General features: G+C 39.0%; 1 protein-coding gene across 1 annotated transcript in view; it reads left to right on the forward strand.

Moving 5' to 3' along the window:
* The window catches only part of RBMS3 (RNA binding motif single stranded interacting protein 3), a 439,534-nt gene that overhangs the window by 95,002 nt on the left and 322,931 nt on the right, over positions 1–21,601 (forward strand). The gene's annotated exons all lie outside the window — the stretch shown is intronic.

Here is a 21,601-nt window from a genome sequence, read left to right on the forward strand (position 1 = left end):
GTGGCCCCTAAAAGGCATCAGAAGCCTCCTGCACTTGAAGGTTGACTGTTTTTCCTTTAGTTTGAATGGCTAATTAATGCCTGCTAAAAACCTTCAGGTAATGAGTTAAGGGGAAGAGAGCTGAGGGCCTTCACATTGACTTTTGTTTGCTCTAATGTGGTTGATTTCTTGTGTTAAAAGGAGAATTTGCATGGCAGGAAAACCTCCCTAATGACAGAATTTATAGTTATAATGATCTGTGAATCACAACCCAGTGCACAACACAACATGGGTGTTCCTCCCTCAATCATTTATCACATTTTATGATTGCTGTGTCACATTGCTGGGCTCAAAGATTGAGAAGTATGAAACCCACTGAAGGTGGCCTTGTAGCCATATAATTAACATCTAATTAACTGCAGTGCCACTGAAAAATGATGCTGTAGAAAGTGGCACCTTCTACCTCCCTGATTATCTTGAGAGTCATATTTGCATACTGTACTGATAAAGATTGGTTTTACTGTGTTTTATTTGTGTTGAAACCAAAGAGGTGGCATAAAGGAGCTTTTTTGCTCCTCATGCATCATCAAAAGAACTACTTCCTAAAACGTTGCACTCTTCTACCCTTCTTCTCTTGACTAAATGTAGTGGGCAATATGGAATGACAACCTGATTGGAATTCCAAAGTCTTGATTATTATTGTCGACATGTGGAAGGGGAATAATCCAATTTGAGATTCCAGCCAGAGATCACCATGGTGGAACTTAGCATAACGCTTTTTTTTTGCATTGGAATAAGCACAAGGAGAAATTTAAAAATAAAAGTCCACTCTTGGTATGATGCAGAACTGCAGTGGTTTTGCCATAGAGTCATCTATTCCAAAAGACAAGATCATCTCTGTATTTTGTAATCAAAAATCAGCCTTTCAAAGAGATATCAATAAATGAAATCTGGTAAAGTAAGGAACAGTCTGGGGCTGATCTACAGACCTGAATTCAAATGACTGTTGTTTTGAAGCTTGCCATAGGAGTAGCAATTCAGTGGGCTTCTACAATTTTATGACATTCTGCCTTTCCTGATTTTGATTTAAAATCCTGAAAGACTTCCCTGAGTACTCTTTATGTGGGCATGGCTGGCCAGGACTGGAGCTAGCATCCTTACTGAAGTGAAACCTGGACTTGAGTGAGCTTTAAACTCTTCCCTGTGACTTTCTGCTATTAAAGCTTCTGTGGTAGAACTGACTCACTGCTCACAGGAGAACAGCCTGCTGGTGATGTTTTGTATTTCATGCAAGCTGAAATGTGAATGTACCTGTCCAACATTTCTACAAACTACATTCACTGACACTTTCCACACATGACAGTCACAGATAATCCCAGTTCAAGGGCCAGATCCTCAGTAGGTATAAATTGACTGTAGTCTACTGATGTTCAAAAGGCTGGTTTGCTTTCAAAAAGCTGTTTTGCGATACATCTTCTTGCAGTCTGACCCTTCTCCAGTTCACATAAACCCTTTTAGCTGATCAAGACTCAACTAACTATTCCTAAAGGAGTCTCACAGCTTTGGGGCTTAAGTGCTGCATTCGTGGTGTGGGGCTGTGGTGTGAGCAGTGATACTTGAATCATGAAGTTCAGGCAGTGTGTCCCTAACCCTTGTCTGCGTATGGGAAGTGCAAATCAAGTATCTCAGAGCTTCCTTTTAGTGCTGTGGCAACTTTTTTCATGTGCTCCACTAAACTTAATCTGATACAAGATTAGAGGGCTTTGTCTTGCTGTCATGAGGTTCCTGTGTGAACAGATGCTCTTTAAGGAAAATGCTGACACTGATTTTGCTGATTTTTCTATCCTTTGGCTGAATGTCAGTGAGGAGAAACTGGATAGTTCTTCTGACTCTTTTTTTCAGAAAATTAAAAGAATTTATCGAGGCAGAAGAGAAAGACAATGTAGGGAAACTTAAACATATGAAAATACAAGAATTTGTACTGGCTGCTGTGGTGGTGCCTCCCCCACCACTGCTTTCCAGGCTGCAGTGTGATCTGAGAAATGCTTCAATCTTACTTTTGCTCATGCTCTTGCCAGTGATGTTTTAAGCAATCTCAGACCCTGTTGCTCATGACAGCAATATGTAGATTTTAAGTAATACATTGCAAGATATTTTCTTTACCTTTGCAGGTGGTTACACAGTGGAAGTAGATAAAGGTCCAAAGCTCCTATCTCTTCACCTGTCCCCACTCCCAAAAAAACCCCTCAAACCCAACCCTTCTCCCCAAAAACCCCACTAAAACCAAACCAAACCAAACAGTCTGCTGCTATATGAACAAAAAGGATTTTTCTGCTCAGAAATGTTGTCCTCTGTAGAGCTCTTTTGTAGCTTACATGGCTGGGGCTTCACCAGGCATTAAAGACTTCGTGTGAACAGGTATTTACAAATGAGCAGAAGGTGCTGGCTCCTAGGCTTCCTGCATAGCCTAATATTAGCATCATTTGCTGCAAGATGTGAAGTAAAAACCTTAATTCCAATCTATGAGCCATATTATTATTTTGTAGTAAAATATTTTTGGAGAGCTGTATTTAAGGGAAGTATTGACCAAAGCTGGCTTATGTCCAGCCCACTGGTTCCCATAGGCTAGCTGCCAGTGCCTAAAATGAGCCCTTCTGAACCCATTTCCTCTGCTCTAGCATGGGACAAGGCTGCTAGCAGTACAACTATCATTTCTAATGTCTCACATTTGGCAGGCTGAGGACTAATGTTCTAAGCCCACAATATTTCCCTGTCAGAAGTACAGGAAATGCTGTAAACACTAATGTTTATGTACATTATTATAGCCCATCCCATTTTCAGGTTTAGTCCTATATGGAGGCCACCCTTCAAGTCATGTGTAAAGTTTTTCATTTAATTTCATTTTGTGAGGTGTGTTAAGGAAGCAAAACCCCTTTAATCAGAATTGTAAAGATAAAGTATGGGGCTGTTTTGATGAATCCTGCCTGCTTTTCTGTCTTTCTGCTGTGTGTTTTTGTTGGTATGCATTGCACACTAAACAGAAAACAGCAGACTGGAGTACCATTGATGCTTGAAGTGCAGAGTCCATTACACGTGATGTGAGACATTTCTGACAAATGTTCCGACACTATCAAACCTTTTATCAATTTGTGAGTAACCTTGTCACAGTAATCTGTCAAACTGTTCATATAACTAAAGGAAAACAAGTCATCATAGGCTGTACAGTAGCTGAGTAAATGAAAAAAAAATTGCTACTGGAAGATATTTCTTTTTGTGTGGTTCTGATCCTCAATAGTTGGTTTAACATGTGTCCAGCAGAATTTCATCAAATTCACTTTTGCAGCAGGGAGCTGTTACGTTGCACTGTATCTTTTGGGACTCTATACAGTAACTCTTTCAAAAGTTACATCAAAAAAGAGTAAAAGTGTTAAAGCAAGTGAGAATCTATTGTTCTTTTGTGTATGCATAATCTTCTGGATTTTCATAAACACTGAGTAAAGGAACTGCCAAAAATGGACCTTGGCCTCACTTAACATTTTCTGAGGTTCTTAAAAAAAGAGGCTTTATACTTATCTGTGAATTTATTGATCATCAGAACTTATTAGTCCAAAATTTAAATACTTACATACTTCATAATATTAATACTAAGTATCACATAGTTATAATTTATTTCTCAGAGGTACACACTCTCTGCTGATGCAGTGGTATACACCATTGTATGTGTATCTATCATTGAATGTGTGTCCAGTAAAAATACACTTTTCATCAAAAGGGAAGATAATCAGCCTTAAAATGTAACATTATAGACAGGAAAATTTGCAGGGTGTGTAATTTTATAAGCAAAATATAAATTATTATCTTTGAAATAGTCATAATCTGTCACTTTAATTTTCATGCCTTGCCTTATATTTCACCCAGAAGAATTCTAAGATCTTCTTTAAAACATACACAGATGAATTAGTGCCTTATTATTATACTAGATTCATCCTGTTCTTCCTAACTGCATCCTGGTGAAGATAAGTTGTAAGAAATCTGACATACAGACTAAATATCTGAGGTTTATTGTTTAAAAACATATTTAATTTAAAGAAGTCAGTCTGCTTCTCAAGATTTTAATTTTTCTGTTTGTTCTTAATTTTTGCACTGAAGAAGATTTAGGTGCAAAATTTTTTAAAAGATAAAATAAGCTTTGCAGAAGGGAAAGAAAATTTGGGAAAAGAGTTGTTTTATATCTCTTCTTCCCCCCTCAAGTAATTTTGAAAAGTTGGCTTAAAACTCCAGCATTTGGCTAAAACCTAAGCCTTCCTCATTGCACAGTTAAGACATTGACATGTATTCAAAAGATGACCTCTGTCCATCTTGATTCAGTCAACTTGACTTCTTTGTGTTCAGGGTAAAATTAAAGGGCCTATTTAATTAATTAAAGCAACACCAACAATAGAAAACAATAACTAGAGAGACTAAGTCTGTCTAGAAATATCTAAAGAGGGTAAGTCTGTATGCTGCACAGACTAACTCTTGAGGAAGATAGGACAGAATTCTGAGGTTTTCCAGGTATGGGAAATCCCTGCTGCATGATTTCCATGAGTATTGCTTTCTTTAAATAACTTCTAGATTTATACTTTTGAGCAGATTATTCAAGGTTTTGTGGTTGTTTTGGGTTAGTGGGGTAGGTTGTTTTAATGGTTTTGATTTTTTTTTTAAATTTCTCTTTTGTCTGAAGTTATCCTGATTGACTCCTTGACAATTCATTAAGTGTGAGATTTTTGCCTCTCGGTTAATTTTGAATGTCCTTGGTTTTGTCTCGTGGAATGCCTAAATAAATATACAGGCTGTCACTGTTTAGGTTCTACTAAAGGGTTAGTCCCAAGGCTAATGTGACTGAGGTTATCAATTGAAAACTCACACATTAATTTACTTAAATTCTAGACTATTTTTGAAATGAACTGTGTGCATTCCTTTTGCCCTCACAGAAAAAAGTTGAGTTCATTGAGGTTTCAGAGGGGTTCAAGATGCCTTTCAGGATAGGTTGTCTTGTTAATAGCTGCAACAAGTGCAACATTTCCATTAGACCAAGCCTTATAGCAAGTTCATAATGGTCATTCCTGCCATGTGTTAAAGCAGCCAGAGTTATACATTCCTGACTAATTTTATTTTCTTTTAATTTTATTTAAACAACAAGACTATATTACATTATTATTATATTATTATATTTATTATATTATATGAAAACTGATGGAATGAAGGTGTGGGGAAAGTAAATTCTCTTTCTTTCCATTTTCTTACTGCATTAACAAGTTAAATAAAAGTAATTGAAAATACTCTAAACTATAGATAAAATAAAGGCTAACCAAAATACAATTTCCATAGTGAGCTCAGGACCAAAATATCAAAACAATCTCAGCAGTAAATCTGTTCCACAATGAAGTCAGACAAAATTTGTACCCAGTGTAAACTGATGTTCTCATCCCGACCCTTGTGAAAACAAAACCCAAACTACTTGAGACTTACAGACTTACAGAGCATTAGGCTGTGTCTGCTCCTCAATTTTTAAGAAGTAACCTTTGGAGTGGTAAAGGAATTTTCTGCATTCTGTAACATTCTGTATGTTAAAGCAATGAGCACTCTGTCTTCCATATTAATTCAAACAGAACCACAACCTCCGTCTCTCCTGTAATTAATATCAGCTGACACCATTGCTCTGTGATATAGCAGAGACTGAGAGGGCATGAAGGTGAGACCACTCATTCAGTGGGATTAGCTCATATAGGAACCATGTGGCATCACAGGGAATAGCTCCTGCTTAAAGTCTTGGTGGATATTTTGGTTCAGTGTATCCAGGTAATATGAGAACTGGGAATGGCTATGAAATCTGCTGAAGAGATCAGTCTTCATGGGAGCTAAAGAAATGCCCTCATTTGAGGGGAAAAAAGAAAAAAACCCCAAACCTCCTCCTTTCTCCTCCCCTGGATTTTCTTTGTTATTCCAAGTAAAATCAGGGAAGCAAAGTCAGTCCTATGAATGGTGCACTGCTGGACCAAGCAGCCTGCTGGACTAATGTGCTGATAGAAAGCAAGAAGGGAACTACATGAGTGTATTCCTCTCATTTGTTAATGTTTGTGTTTGCAGACCAGAGAAAAACACACTGATGCCTTGCATTGAAGAAATATTCATTCTTCTCAAGTTCTTTATATCATGGACTTTTCCTAAAAGTTTTTTGAGAGGGCCAGGATGGGGAAGGAAGGGTAATTTTTTTTTAAGTCAAAATGCTTTTGATCAGGAGCCAAATGGTGAATTCTAAGGGTGCATAATGTAGGCATAAAAGCAGAGAAAACTGATACTGTGCATATGTTTTGTTAATTCTTGCATTGAAGACACCTTTACAGTGATGATGCTTATCAGTGCTGTGAGAAACATTGTGGAACTCTCTAGGTCTGAAGTGATGCAAGGCAGTGACCTTGTATTTCCTTTGAACGACATCTTCGTTTCCAAAATCAGTTGTTTTGCAATTTTGCAGTCAGTTATATTAAGATTATATTTTTGCAGTGTGTAAATATGGACATGGATGTGTACAGATTTTTTCTCCTTTACCTGATATAGTTGAAAAATTATTTGTACACTCATTTCCATTGAAATAATCCCCAAACATCTTCCATTGTTAGAAACAAACATTAAAGCTGCCTCAGTAGGCAACGAACCAATCCTCTTCTTACCTTGCCTCTTTCATCAGGGAAAACAAAACTTTAGGTCAGCAAATGCCCAGAGCACTACAGAGAGCTCCATCTGGGATGTGAACGTTCCCATTGTCAGGAAGAAAGGCAGAAAAATAATCTGCGTAAAGTAATAAATGAGCACCTGCACTCTCCTCTGTTTTGAATGTGCCTGTCTTTTCACTGGTGTGTGACAGAATGTCAGTGAGAGTTTCTCATCTCCTTTCAAGTTGGATGAACCTGATTTAATGGAAGATATGGGAGGAGGAGAGCATTTTCAGAAACTGCTGCTGAAAATATTTCTTTTGATGAATTTTAATTAAAGTCCTTGTGGAATAAAAAAGAAAGAAAAAGTAAAAAAAAAAAACCAAACAAAAAACCACCCCACAGCCAAAAAGAGAACTCAGAAATATTGAGCTTTCTGTAGCAATGTGAAGGGCAGGACCATAACAGCCACTTGTTCTGCTGACTGTGCAGGAGGGATGTTGAGATAGGAGGGCAACACAGTTAATGAGCTTCTTCTAACCTGTGCTGAGATATGTTTCCAGTCTTTCCTTGTCCTCCTTCTTTCTCCACTTCTCCAGTATATTTTTTGTGCAGCCAGTCAGCTGTGGCATCACCATCCATTCACGAGGCTACTCATGTCTCCATTTGAGTCTGAAAGTGCTCATGGCTGGGAACTGTCCAAAGCACAGACAGGCTCTCCACCATGTGGGACATGTCTATTTTTGTAATGTGGATGTTCTCTGTGAAAGGGCTTTCATAGCCATGGATCTCTTGACAGTCTGAATTTTTCAGCCCCTTAAGGTGTCTTGTAAAACTCTGATGTTTGGTTTCTGTTTTCCAGTGAGGGGGCTGGCTGAAATGCTGTTGGTTTAATAAATGTTGCTTCACTGCTGTCCTTTAAGTCATAGCAGTGTTTTGTTGGGTCTTTTTTTAGTGCAAGTTCTGGTTATCTTTATTTCTTCTGTTTTGAAGCTTATCCATGTGTTTTAGATTTGTCTGCATTTTTGGTGTTTGTTCTCCTAAATTCCATGGTGTCAGGTTCAGTGTGTCTTTCTGATCTCATATCCTTTGCGAGCTGATGGCAGCAGTGGGAGAGCAGAGCCAGTTGCTGTCTTGCATGTGTAGAGAGTGGAGACGGAAGTTCTGTGACTGGCATGTGGTTTATGCTCCTTAGGAGCCACCAGCTTTTGAGAGGAGATGGAGACATGCTGTTCACACTCTGACATTTGTGTAGCAGAAATGTTTCTTTAACCTTTTCCTTGAAGGTATGACGCAGATAATGTTCTGCTCTGTTTGAGAACTACATTGTCCTAAAGCTTTGCTGAAAGAAAACAATACCAGCTATGCTTAACAACCCCCCTCCCCAAACCAAGAATAACCTGGGCACTGCTTCCAGCTAATAGCAAAAACCTTAGTGCATGCTTGCAATTTCTATGTGAGGGGAAGTGGCAGGCCAACTTTGGTGGCAAAGCTATTGAATATTATCAGCACGAGAACAAAAATGTCATTGTGTTCAACCACTAGACTTTCTCATACCATTCCAAACAAGCATCGACAAGAGCTCTGTGCTATGTAGCATGCAATGTCCTTCATTCCAAGTATTTGGTAACTTCCCAGAATTATTTGTGTGACAAGTGTTGCTACTAGATTTGTGTTAAAAACTGCAAAGGCTATAATTTGTTTTAAAGATGTTCACCAGAGGAGGAATTTCTTAGAATTGTTGCAGCTATGTCAGAGGTTTTTCTATTTGCCTCGTTATAAACAGAGACAGGAACAACAGAATGTTTTCAGCCTAATTTTTAAAAGATGTTGAACTGACAGAGATCTAAAAAGGTTTTCTCTGTCTTGGGCATGTATTTTCTGTGTCCCCATCAGGAGCTCTAGGGCATGTGGAGACCTCTAGATTCTGGTTCTCTTGGAAGGTATCTGGTCACACTCTGGGGGCAACCCTGAATAAAACAAGGAAGGCAATAGCAACGTGGAATTATAGGACCTAGTCTGAAATAAGATTTCTGCCAACAGATGCCCAAGTCCATGGAAGCTTCATGGAAGCACAGCAGTCTGTTCAAATCGCAGTAATTGCAGGATCACAGGCATGTTATTGTTTCAGTGTGATGCAGGTAATAAGTGAAGCATTTATGGCTATTACTGCCTGGTGATCACATAAAAAAAAAGAAAACAGACATGCCTTCCTTACTTCAGCTTCCCAGTTGAGCATTTCCATATTCTCCTGGGGTTATAATCCAATTATAAAACTTCAATTATTTTCTGTAATTCATTGATTCAAGAAGAACATTAACTTTTTTAGCTTTTTTATAGTAGGGAACTAATAATTAAAAGGGATAAAATTATTCACAAAGTCATAGAATTTAAGATACAGAAGAGACCAAGGAACAGTCTACCATAATTTTCTGGTTGATTAAGATCTTCAAATTTCCCTTCTTTGTTCCTGGACTAAGCATAGAAATTTGTTTTGATGTAAAGAATGTGTTCCAGAACAGCACCCACTCTGGAACTGAAGATATGAAAACAACAGCAAACCTACCACTGTTACTAAGAGTTTGTTCCTGTTAACCATGTTCCCTGGTCAGAATTTCTAACCCACTTGCAAATCAAGTTTCTGGTCTTAATTTTTCACTGTTTCTTCTTGATGTAATGAGATTAAGGATCTCTCTGAATTCTCTTGCTCCATCTTCTCCCAGATGCACTTATGCAGTCACTTCTCGGATTTTTTTTCTTTAAGAATCCAAAGAGATGGAGCAGTTTAAGTATCTGATTGTAAGACAGTTTTCTCCAGCCTTCAGATAATTTCATCAAGGACTGCAGGCATCATTTAAATGTTTTTAAAACTAATTATTTCATGTTTATGGACATTTGTTATTGTATTTAGCTTATGTATGTTCGCATATGTCCTTAAGTGGATGAAATGTGTTACTGGAACATCTGTGTTTTTAAGCAGGAGAAATTATACTCAAAAGCTGCTGTGGTGTCTTAGTAGGAGTGTCAGGAGGTGCCACATGTACTCTGTGAGATCACAGAACACTGGTACTAGCATTATGTCAGAAGCAGAAGCTCATCTCTAAACCTCTGAGGTTTTGATTACCTTTAATGTTCAGTCTTGTGTCTGTCCATCCTTGGCTGTGAGCAACAAAACCCCATAGAATGAGAAAACTGCAGCACCCTTGAAGCTTTCCTTTTAAAAGTAAGGAATTTGCATTTAAGCCATACCTAACAATTTCTCTACTCATCTTTAATGTGTTGGGTCTCCTCTGTTTTACTTAAATCAACACCAAATTTAGAATTGCCAATTAAATGGACTGTGGCTAGGAAGTTTTTTTAATGATAACAATTTAACACAAGTATTTCAATATAAAGTTTATTAAGTGCCATAGGAACAAATGAAGTGCCTTATAACAAATAATTCCTATCACATATGAACATACAGCCAGTTCAAGGGCCTGAAGGATTCATGTAGAATAATCTCTTGGCTCAGAAGAAAATAAAGTCAGGGTAAGTGCTTCTAGATGGAAAGGAAAAATGATGCCTATGGTGGAAAAACTGGAAAGTGACCAAGTCCTTGGTGGGGTTTAAATGGAAGCAAGGCACTGTACTCATGCTGTGATTTAAGCATGAGTACAGTGCCTTGCTTCCATTGGACTACAGACATAACTGTTAGCAGGTCTTATAGACATGGGAGGCAGGTTGTAATGATACAGCTGGTCAATGCTATCAGCACTTTCCAGAACTGTAGTTGTTCCATCTCTGTTTTCATGGAGTGGTAAGAAAAAACTCTCTCTTTTGTAATATGGGATTTGCAAGTGGTAATTCTTAATGGATTCCTGTGTTTGTTCGTTGGTTCTTACTGAACTTAGATATAAAGAAACAAGAATTTCTCTCAATAACAGGACCACATTTCTTGTCCCTCCTGTGTCCCTGCCATGCTGTTCCCATGGGGCTATGGTTAGTTGGTTGCTAGCAGCTGAATCTCCCACTGCTTCTGGTCAAGTATAGCAGCATAGGAGGCATTTTTTTTGGTGAGGAAGAGGTGGATTAGAGAGGCAGGAAATGTAACTACAGCTCATTGCAACTGCTTGGATGATTTTGTCTGTCAGTGTGTAGTGAGCCAACTATGTGTAAACTCCTCATTCTCCCTCATTTTTGTTTCCATTGCTCCTCATCTCTCCCTCTCTTCTCTGATGCAATCCTCCTCTAAAGAGGGATGTGTCTGCAGAGTAGTCAGGCTCATATTTGCTTAGAAGGTGCTGGTTAGCAGGGCAAGGGTATTGAGAAACTCGTGTTGAATCTCCCTTTGGAGGCTGCTGTGGAGTTTTTGCAATTCACATACTTATGGCATTTTAGTCTCTCCACAAAGACTTGGAAAGGGATTTTCAAAGCACTGTTAGTAGCCACTAGTTAGTAGCTGTCACCAACCAGTGTGTGAGGCGTGCTCTCAGTGGACAGTTTAGCAGCTCTCTGTTGCACCTGGAGCCAAAAGGTCACCAAGAAATACATCTCTATCTTTTCAAGCTGCCAAGTCACGGCAGCATCGCGTAGGACTCGGGATGCTGAGCCTGTGAGAGAGATCTCTGCATCTCAGCAGACTTACAGGCCTGGGGACTTTTCTGGCTGAGGGATATGCTGTGGCAGGCTGCCTGGTGGGGACATCAGGGTAAATTAGATGTGCTGAGGGCTCTTGGGATTCAGGCTTTGTGCCAGCAGTAAAGTGCTTGTCCCCTCCTAACGAGGTAGCCCTCCAGTCCTGCTATCAGGAGGGTTGCAGCTGCTCTGCTTAATGGTATTTAGTAACAGTATGAGCAGTAAAGCGTGCTCTCCTGTTACACAGAAATCCACTAATGCTGGCATCAGGAGTGGCGGGTAATTCAATCACACCCCCAGAAATGATATTAACGTAGCATTAAAGGGCTGCGTAGACCAGCAAAAGACAGGAAATTATGGAGTTTAGGCTTGAAACTTTATCCTTAACTCACCCGTATTGTGTTGAGGTATTTGGAAATTTCCACAGAGCATATGATTTTATGAGACCTACAGTGGGGTGGATTGTCCTGTTTGTATGCAGAGGATTTGCTCGGTTAATATTAGCAAGCATTATTGAGAGTTATATAAAGAAATCATGGCACAATATACAAAGTGTAGCTGGACAATGTGAGATTTAAATATGAACATCTTGGTTTGGGCAGTTCCCCTCCCCAGCTTTTCTGAGGTGCTACATCAGGCATTCACTGTGTTGACATTTTTCAGATCAAGTTGCAGTTCAGTAGCTAAGGCCCTCTTCCAGTTTCAGAGCTAATTTTTAGGGTTGGGGTTTTTTCTGATCACAGTCACTAAAAAGGTTTTCTTTTGTTTAAAATTTGCCTTTTGATTTAAAGACATTGCTCATTTTTATTTAATGTAAATTCATTGGAACCAAGCTGAATATTAAACAGAAAGCACAAAAGCCAGCTCTATATCCATCTTTAAGCTTTATGAATAATTTTCCTTATATTTGGTCCTGCTGAAACTAGTAATGTAGCTTGTGACTTCGAGTCCTCCATTGTACCTCCCTATAGCAGCAGGGACAAAAGGAAGTTCTTACAAGAACCTCATGGGTCAAGGAGAAGATGAGTCAGTTTAGAGTCCATCCAAAAGACGTTTCTAGACAAGGCTTAAGCAGTTTTGTGAGTACAGTCATTTTGTGCTACCCATTGGCATCAGAGACACCAAGAGTTAAGGGGAGAATTGCCTGTCACTCCAAGGATGGGATGTTGCTGCAGTCAGGTGTAAGATGGCAGATCTCCACCTTACATGTAAGATGGTGAAGCCAGCAGGTGCACTACTTGCAAAGCAGCTGAAATGGCAAGAAGCGCAGCACCCAGGTATTTTCTCACATCTTCAGGCAGGTTGTGCAGTCTGTGCTGAAATGCATTCTGCCCTTGGATAGCCTGATGCCAGTCCCCAAGTAAAAACCTGTATGAGTCCAAGTAACATCTGATTAGGGTTTGTTTCCATGTGGGGGAAGAAGGGAACTAGCTCCTCTGGGAGAGAGGAAACTACATAATGGTTGTTACCTGGGAGAGATTAAAAAAATTTCAATCTAATGCAGTGGAAGTAAAAAGTGACAGAAACCAGCAAGAATCATTTTATTCTTGTAATAGCTCATTTGGGGATTTTGTATGGTGTTTTCTGGGGATGATGAACTCTTGGTATGGTTGAGCTCTGAGGCTGTTACAATTTTTCCTGGTGTGCTTTCTGTGCTAAGGAGCAGAGGAGGAGTGCCACCGTGTCTGTCTGTCTCTGTGGTGAACAGGATGGTCATTAATGACCATGCATAGAACAGTAGGATGGCTGTATCCTAGGGGAAATCAATTTTCTGCAGAGAGTCAGGCTTGTAAAGAGTAGAAAATTTCCACTGAAGGGGAGGAGGGGAATAGGGGACAAAATTGGTAGAGCAGGGATTAAAAAATACAAAGGCTTCAAATATAAGGGAAGACTCAAAAGGCTTTCTGTTCAAGGTGGTTTTTTTTTTCTTCCCCTGTCAAAATTGAGCAGGTCTTGAACACACTAATCTTAGAGGTGGGCAAGAAATCAGCCTCTGGGAGAAGGTTAGGGATGGGGGACATGGGGAGGTTGGCGAGAACCCTGCCTGGGGTTTAAACAAATGATGACTCTTTTTTCTCTTTTGAAGTGCTTTCTTTTAGATAGGGAAAAGCATGCAGAACTGAGTCAGTAGTGTGCATTTCAAATTCACAGCATGCAGTTCCTGAAGGAGCCTCTATTGAAGATGCTTCTGGGTATTAGAGCCATGCAGTGAAACCTGGGACCAGGTCAAAGCCAGCTGAGAACACAGCCGTGTTCTACTGCAAAACTGGCATGGGTATGGTGTGGGCAGGTCCTTGTGTTCCTCACCATGTGCAGGTGCAGTTTGGGAATTCAGACTAGGGCCTGGATTTTTCTGCCATTCTCCACTCTTATGCTTTTGTGTCTCTTCTCTGAATCAGTTTCACTGGGACATTGAGTGTCTCTCTCAACTTTGGGTGGCCTCCAGGCTATGAAAATTCTCCCGCCCTCTCCCACCACTGTAATAGTTTGCTTCACTCTCACTTCTGTGAATTTCCTTCTAATTCAACTTTGCTGTTCCCTTTGCAGAGCTGGGGAAAGTTTTTTTGGACTCTGATATGAGACTAACATGCCTGCATCCTAGAGAAACAAAAGCTATTTCACAGGGGAGATAAGGGAACTAAGCTGCAACTGGGGTTAAGTATCATTGTTCAGATAACAGCATTAATAAGAGTATATTTTCTTAGACTTTTTAAAGTATGTTTGTGTATCTTAAAAATGTAAGCAGACATAAACCTTTGCATCTCAAACAAGAGGATGATTCTTTTCTGACTCTGCTCAATATTAAAGGCTAAACCAGAGATAAGATAACATACCATAAACATGGAAGCTTGAACAAAGAAACTGTTGTCCTGAGAATGTGGGAAACACGAAGAAACTGAAGTCTGAACATAGGAAATTGTCTTAAAAAATGGAATGTTGCATGTAGAGAAACATTTAATGGCTCTCAGAAACTGCAAAACAGGGCAAATCCACAGGTTTTTCTCTTGATCTCTTTGGTCTCTGGAACAAGCCCAAGTAAAGCGAAGGGCAAAGGCATATGGGAAATGAGTAGCTAGAGCAGACCTTTTCTTTTGCCTTGGCTTCTTACTCAAGATGTTGGTCTTTTGAGAACTTCCTTTCTTGAACAGCAGAAAGGAAAAGGGTCAGAAACTCCCAAAGTCTGAGTCAGTGGGAGGAAAGAGTGCAAATGCTGTTGATGAATAAGATGTTTCAGGAATGCGTAAATACATGGTGTGATACTGCAAGTGCTAGCTTGATGAAAGCTGGCCATTGGGTGCATTCAAGACTGTCCAGGATATTAAGTCAGTCATTCACAGTTGTAAATATTTGCAGAATATTTGCCTGTTTCTTGTAGGATGTGTGTTTGACTCCATGAAGAATGACTGTGACCCTTTTACATACGTTTTGTGCTTGTACTCCTTCTGATGGGATGTTCAAAAAGCAGACAGCTTGCTGCTATAGGTGATCATTGTGTTACTAATTTTCAAACCCGGCACCTTTGGGAGATTATATTTGGCAGAATAGCTATGCTGGAATATAGTTTATCTGTATAGGATATACTTGTTATTTATGTGTGAGATAGCATTAAGTGAGGAGTGTCAGTGCTGTGGTTTTGATCTGTCTTTAAATCCAGCTCTTTTTATAAAGTAGGGACTAGATCACAGGCTGGATTTGTTCCTTGCTATAATTTTTTTTTTTCCCTTGGGATTGTTTTCTGGGACCCATAACATGCAACTGTCAAGCAGTGTTCTTACCCTAGGTGAAGTTGTTCACTAATATTTGATGAAGATGTAGCCCTTGGTGTTGCCATGCCTCAAAATTTTTTTGCTAGGTTCACAGTATTTGTTTCTTAAACCCTTAGTTCCTTAGGCATGTGATAAGGTAGAGAACTCAGCTTTCAGTTCTTATAAAAATGTAGGTTTCTTTCCCTCATGGCTCTAAAGAGAAACATGAAAATACAGCCTGAGTCTTTAACAATGGCTTGAAATATATAAGCAAAAGAAAAGGATATTTCATATTTATTTATTTGTAATTTTTTTAATATCAAAATTAACTTCATAACCTTTTCTTGTGCATTAAAGAGCAATTGACAGTGAGGTCCTTGACCAGCTTTGGGAAGACATGGATTTATCCCAGTGAATCACAGTTCTCTTTCTCTCAAAGAATGCCCAATACTCAGAATGAGGTCTCAGATTTTCCATGTGTATCTTTATATGGTTTGAGGATTGTATCTTATTTAATTAGTTTATTTGAAGATGCCCGAAGCCAGTAATATACAAAAGTCCTTTCTTAAGGGCTCCCAAGCAATTGAAGCTAAATTGCTTCCAAATTCAGCATTACTGGTCAGATTTCAAAATGGGCTCACTGTGTTTTTTCAGTGAGTCTTATGTTCCTGGGGTAAAAATTTTCAGCAGAAACATAAAGTATTTAAATTCTTGTGCCTTTCTGTAGATCTGCCCATGGATATTTCAGAAAGGATGGGCTACAATGCATCTCTTTATTGCTTTCCTTCTAGGGTTCTGCCTAGCAGGACCAACCATGTGTCCTTTTAAGGACAGAAGACTCCATGGCTATAAAGAGTTTATTTCTTTAGTGAATCCCATGCCTTGTCTCATCCCTTCCTGGTCCCTGTTGGCTGTTTTTGGGCACAAACTGAACCACAGCAGAGCACAGCAATTTCCAATGTTGGCTTTTCTTCTGTAGAAGACTCAGGGCCAAGGTGTCCAGTGGGAGCAGCTGGCACAAGATTTTGGTTAACTAAAATTTTGTTTTTCTTAGGCTCAGAAGTGTTGACTGATGAGCAGAGAGCTACAGGGTGTGCTAGTTAAGCTGCACAACCCACCCCTTGATGTTTTCTCAAAGCAGATCTTCAACAGTTCAAGACAAGGGCAATTGCTCCATCAGTGTAAATTAGGGCAGCCCTTGGAGCCAGCAGAAGGGTACCACATTTCTGAAAGCAAGAGTCTGATCCAAAGTGAAGTTTCCAATAAGCTTTCCCCGTCCAAAGATATTTATCCACCTGACATAGTGAGGCTCATATGTTCAAATATGTCCATCTGTCTTTGGATAATAAAGAGTGAATAATTATTTATACAATAGATAAAGCCTCTAAACAAATTATCTTTTTAAATCCAAAAATGTTTTCATATCGGGTGACTTCATTTAATGCTGCATTCACTTGCAAGTTTTTAGTGGATTTGAAAACAGAAAAAATATTATTACATTATTCATAATTGTGGATCTATATTGTGGGGCTGCTTCACCTAGTTTGAATTTAATTGTTGACATAACTATCACTCAAGAGAAGGTTTTGGTGAATACCTGGGAGTTGTGGTGAGTTACCAGCCAGAGCAGATTTGTCTTCTTCAAGCTAATTACTGTGGTGGTTATAGGCCTTGCACTGGGGAAAGCAAAGCCCTGGCTGACTGGGAACATGCACTTGTATGTCCTGTGTACATCTGTTCGCTGTGTTGAGGCTATAGGGAGGACTTTTCACACCAAACAAGCACATTAATTTATGAGCCTACAAACATAATTTAACCTTGAGAAATGTCGTTCATCCTGTTTAAGTTCAGCATGCCTGAAATTGTACATGTTCATGACTATTCAAAAGTATCACGGACAAATCGCTTATCAAATCTGCTTTCACACACTCTCCCCGAGCCTGTCATTATGTTAGAGTTGTACAAATAAATGGACTAAAAAATCTTTGCTTTTATAAATATACTAGATGGAATTAAAATTCAAAGGAACTCAAACCCAGAGGTATTCTGTCCCAGTTCTGAGTGAGCAGTGTGAACTTTTGCCCGCATAATTGTAAAAATCCAAATCCAAGCTCTTGCTGTTTCTTCTTGAAAATTTCAGGCAGAAAAAGAATATGCACCTCTGTGCCACTTTTTTCAAAGTTCAGCCTTTGGAAAGTGAATGCAACTGTGACATTCCAGCCCTGGAAATAAAAGGATTAAACTAAATATATTGAAGAAAAAGAATATTTTCTATGATGTAGTTCCCAAATGATGTGTTTTGCAATGTAAAATACTGAAGAAACAGTTCCTCTCAAAACTATATTATTTCTAAAGACAACCCAAGTACCTGGATTTTTCTAACTTGTAAATAATGAAATGGGAGCTGTGTGAACTCAAGAAGTCTCACTCACGCATTTGACTCAAGTGGCCTCCGTGTGAACCCTATAAAATGCTTTAGCTTTAAATTATCAGTTTGAGTTCACGGTCCCTGGTGGTAGCTGGAGTTCTTGCTTTTATCTGTAATTCCCTTTCCTTTTCAATTCTTCTTCTTTTTCTTGTCTGTTATTAGAGAGGAACCATCTGATTGAGGCATGTATATATACATATATATATTGCAATATATTGCAGTCATTAAATTCTTTTAAGAGTAAATTGTTTTAGTAAAATGTCAGAAAATCTTCGCAAACTGAATTCTCAGAGTTCCCTTGAATAATGAGGCTATTGTTAAATGATTGAACACTTCAGAGATTAATATCATGGTATGCTGGCATGCTGGTTCATACCAACTGTAATTTAACAATGAATCTTCCGTAAGTAAGCAAGACTGTGAATGAGAAATTGGATTCAAGACAGCCCAGCTTGCTAGAGCATACAAAGCAAACAAATTCTACATTTTGGAATGATATGTTAGGGAGAGGAGAGGTATTTCCACAATATCTAAAATAATTGAATTGTTGGACAGAGGAAATTCTTTAAGTTTGAAGAACTGATTCATTTTTTTAATTTCCAATGATGATGAGCAATGTCTTTATCCTAGAAAAGATTTGGACTTTTAATAAATCCACTGCCTTTTGAAAATTCAGGTATGCCTGGCATTATCATTTGTGACAGTAATGATAAGTAAACCACATCTCATTCTCTGAAGGGTTTCAGATCCCTAAGCTGTCTTCCCAATAGTGCCTGCTATCATATAGAAAATTTTGAGGCAATGCTAAGTGTCTGCAAACAAAAGTTGCATTTTATTTTTTAAGACATCTGAATTCTTGAAAATGTGGAATAATTAGTAATTGAAGATTTAATGATGGCCCAGAAAAAGAACTGAACTGTACTGCATGAAATCATAGTTAGTAATTTGTGCATGAATTTAGTTTTCCATACTTAATTTAGCAACTGTAGAATATTTTGCTAATTAATTATTAACACTGGTTATTTGTCATGGCAGAACTGTGAGGGAAAAACATAGTTTTCTGTCAAAGTAAAAACATAAATGTAATAATTTTGATATGATGTACAATAATGTAATTAATTTTTAAATAGTCTTAAATAGCTTCAATATTTAAATATACGGATTTAATATGAATATAATACATAGCACTAATTAAGAATAAACAGCATTTAGAATAGAAACTGCAGCTAATAGCCAAGTGTCTTATTTGCAACAAGCTGAGGGAAAACTCTGTAAAATGTCAGGCTATTGTGGGGAGTGGCACATTAGTAAGTGGTGTTTTATTCTGTCCAGGGTGACAGGGTGCGATAGCCTTATTGTAAAATCTGTCTATAGGATTTGAGGTTGAACCTACTGAAGGCAATGAAAAAGAAAGCTATCTTTGATATTTTTGAACACAAAACATGTTTTGTGTTCAAACATATTTTTGATGTTTTTGAAAGTGTTAGATTAAACAACTTAATTTCATTTATATGCTGAACAAATTCTTATTCTGATTTTGCCAAAGAAAGGGACAAGGTTACAGGAAAAGCTAGCTGTGAACTATAAAATTATATACATCTTGCAGGTCTGAAAATTCAAGGTCTTACTGTTTCAACAAATGTTGTGTCTGTTTAAATTTCATTTACTTTAGCTTCTGTTTTACCTGGTTTAATTTCCCAAATACTTAAAACAATTGCAATAAGCCTTCAAGCCTGTACACTCTCATATGAAATTGTTTTGCCAGGGGTGAAGGTTCATATATAGATATATAAATGCAGATTAGTTTGAATATGAAGTATCACCTTCTCTTTCCTGGTAAATATGTGTTGTCTTGTAAATACATTTCTAAATTTAATGTGAGACAAGTCTTTCAATTTAGTGAGGGTGAAGGCAAGACACATTCCTGGGCTTTAATAGCAGTAGATTTTCTTTTGGAAAGGAAAGCTAGAATATTAACAGCAAAGGAATTTTTTAGTTATAGGTGTTTTTTTACATGCCTGTTTATTTACAGGATTATCTTTCTGAGGTTGTTGAAATTTTACAAGAAGCAAACTTCACTAAAACTTCTAAGTTTTCCTATTCTTCAATAAATGAGCACCCAAGGACATAAGACAGCCTTCCAGGGCTGTATTAGAGCCCTGTGATTTGAGATAAATGGTGCTTGCATCTTCTGAAAAGTGGGATTTCTGAATATGATCTATAAATTGCATGATCCATAATCTGAAATAGCTTCTTAGGTTCTTCCTAACGTGGAACCATTCTTCAATAGAATGGTAAGATCTTGGATTTTATTTGTCTAAAGCAATAATAGTGTTTATAGACATGTTATATAGTAGTTATTTTATGGATTTCATAGCTTTTTCTCTCTCCTAGCTCTGGAAAATATATTTTCAATGGATGTGGGACAATGGTGCCTAATTGGCCCATGTATGAGTGAAATCACTACACCCTTAGTAGTAAATATCTGTACCAGAAGATACTATTGAATATGTATATGTTGTTTCAGTGATTCATCAGTTTGCATTCTCTTGAAAATTCACACTTCCCACATGCTATAATGCTCATTACTGTCTGCTTAAAGCTAGGCTTCTCATTGTGCTGGTAGGATCAGAAATGGAAGGTCTCTCAAAACTGCTGAGCTGCCCTTTCAGAATTTGGTGCCAACGACTCAGGGCTGGTTTAGATGTAAACCAAAAGATTTAAGAGGCCTCTCTCCCTTTTTTTGTGACATTCCTGAAACTCTTGGACAAGTTGTCAGTCTAGATTGTTTACTGACTTCACAGAATATTCTGTGCAGAATTGGGAGAGACCCACTAGGATCATCAGTCACCCTCTGGGTGAAGAGCCTTTACTTAAACCACCCCCCACACAGCTTCAGGCTATTCCCCTGGGTTCTGTCACTGGTCACCACTGGGAAGAGATCAATGCCTGCCCTTCCTCTTCCTCACAAGGAAGTTGCAGGCTGCAATGAGGTCTCCCCTCAATCTCCTCCAGGCTGAACAGACCAAGAGACCTCAGCTGCTCCTCATATGGCTTCCCTTCTAGACCCCTCACCATCTTCACAGCCCTCCTTTGGACACTCTCTATTAGCTTTATACTTTTCTTAGATTGTGGCACCCAAAACTGCACACAGGACTGGAGGTGAGGCTGCCCCAGTGCAGAGCAGAGCAGGACAATCCCCTGCCTTGCCTGGCTGGTGATGCTGTCCCTGATGCCCCCCAGGACAGGGTTGGCCCTCCTGGCAGCCAGGCCACTGCTGACTCTCATTCAACTGGCCATCAACCAGGACCCCCAGGTCCCTTTGTGCAGCACTGCTCTCCAGCCTCTCGCTCCCCAGTCTGTCCATACACCCAGGGTTGCCCTGTCCCAAGCACAGAATCTGTCGCTTTCCCTTGTTAGACTTCATACTGTTGGTGATTCACAGTCCTGGGATTTGCCTAGGTCTCTCTGCCCTTGAAAGAAACAACAGCTCCTCCCACTTTTGTATTCTCTGCAAGCTTAGCATCCCTTCCCGTCCTGTGCCCAAGCCATTTATGAAGACACTGAGCACTGGGCTGAGGATGGAACCCTGTGGAACCCCACTAGTGACCATGCCCAGCTCTATGTCCCCTCATTCACTGTGGCCCTTTGTGCACACACAACCCATGAGCCAGTTTCCCACCCATTGCAAGATGTGTTTATCCAGCTGTGTGCTGGACATTTTGTCCAGTGGGATACTGTGAGAGACAGTGTGAAGAGCTTGTATTTTACTGAGTGAAGGAATGATTTTTGTAAACATGACAGCCAGACCAAAGTAATTAGAGAAGACAGAGCATCCAAATGTTAAATTCTTACAGAAGCATGGTCTTGTCAGTCCAGTACACCATCAGTTTCCTGCAAGTAGCTCCTTCTGTTTGTTCCCCAAGACATGCACTGCTCTGTGTGAGGGGCTGTGAGGGGCATGTATTTTATTGTTGTATTTTTGTGTGAATATGAGAATTTTGTCTTAAATTTTCAGTTTTTTTTTTTAATTAAAAATAATATTCAGAGAAAGGGCAACAAAGCAACTCAGTCTTTAAGGGACAGAATGTCTTATATTTTGGGGAAAAAATGTAAGCATTTAAAATGCCATGCAG

The sequence above is a fragment of the Molothrus aeneus genome, chromosome 1 (genome assembly GCF_037042795.1).
Source record: "Molothrus aeneus isolate 106 chromosome 1, BPBGC_Maene_1.0, whole genome shotgun sequence".
Lineage (NCBI taxonomy): Eukaryota > Metazoa > Chordata > Aves > Passeriformes > Icteridae > Molothrus > Molothrus aeneus.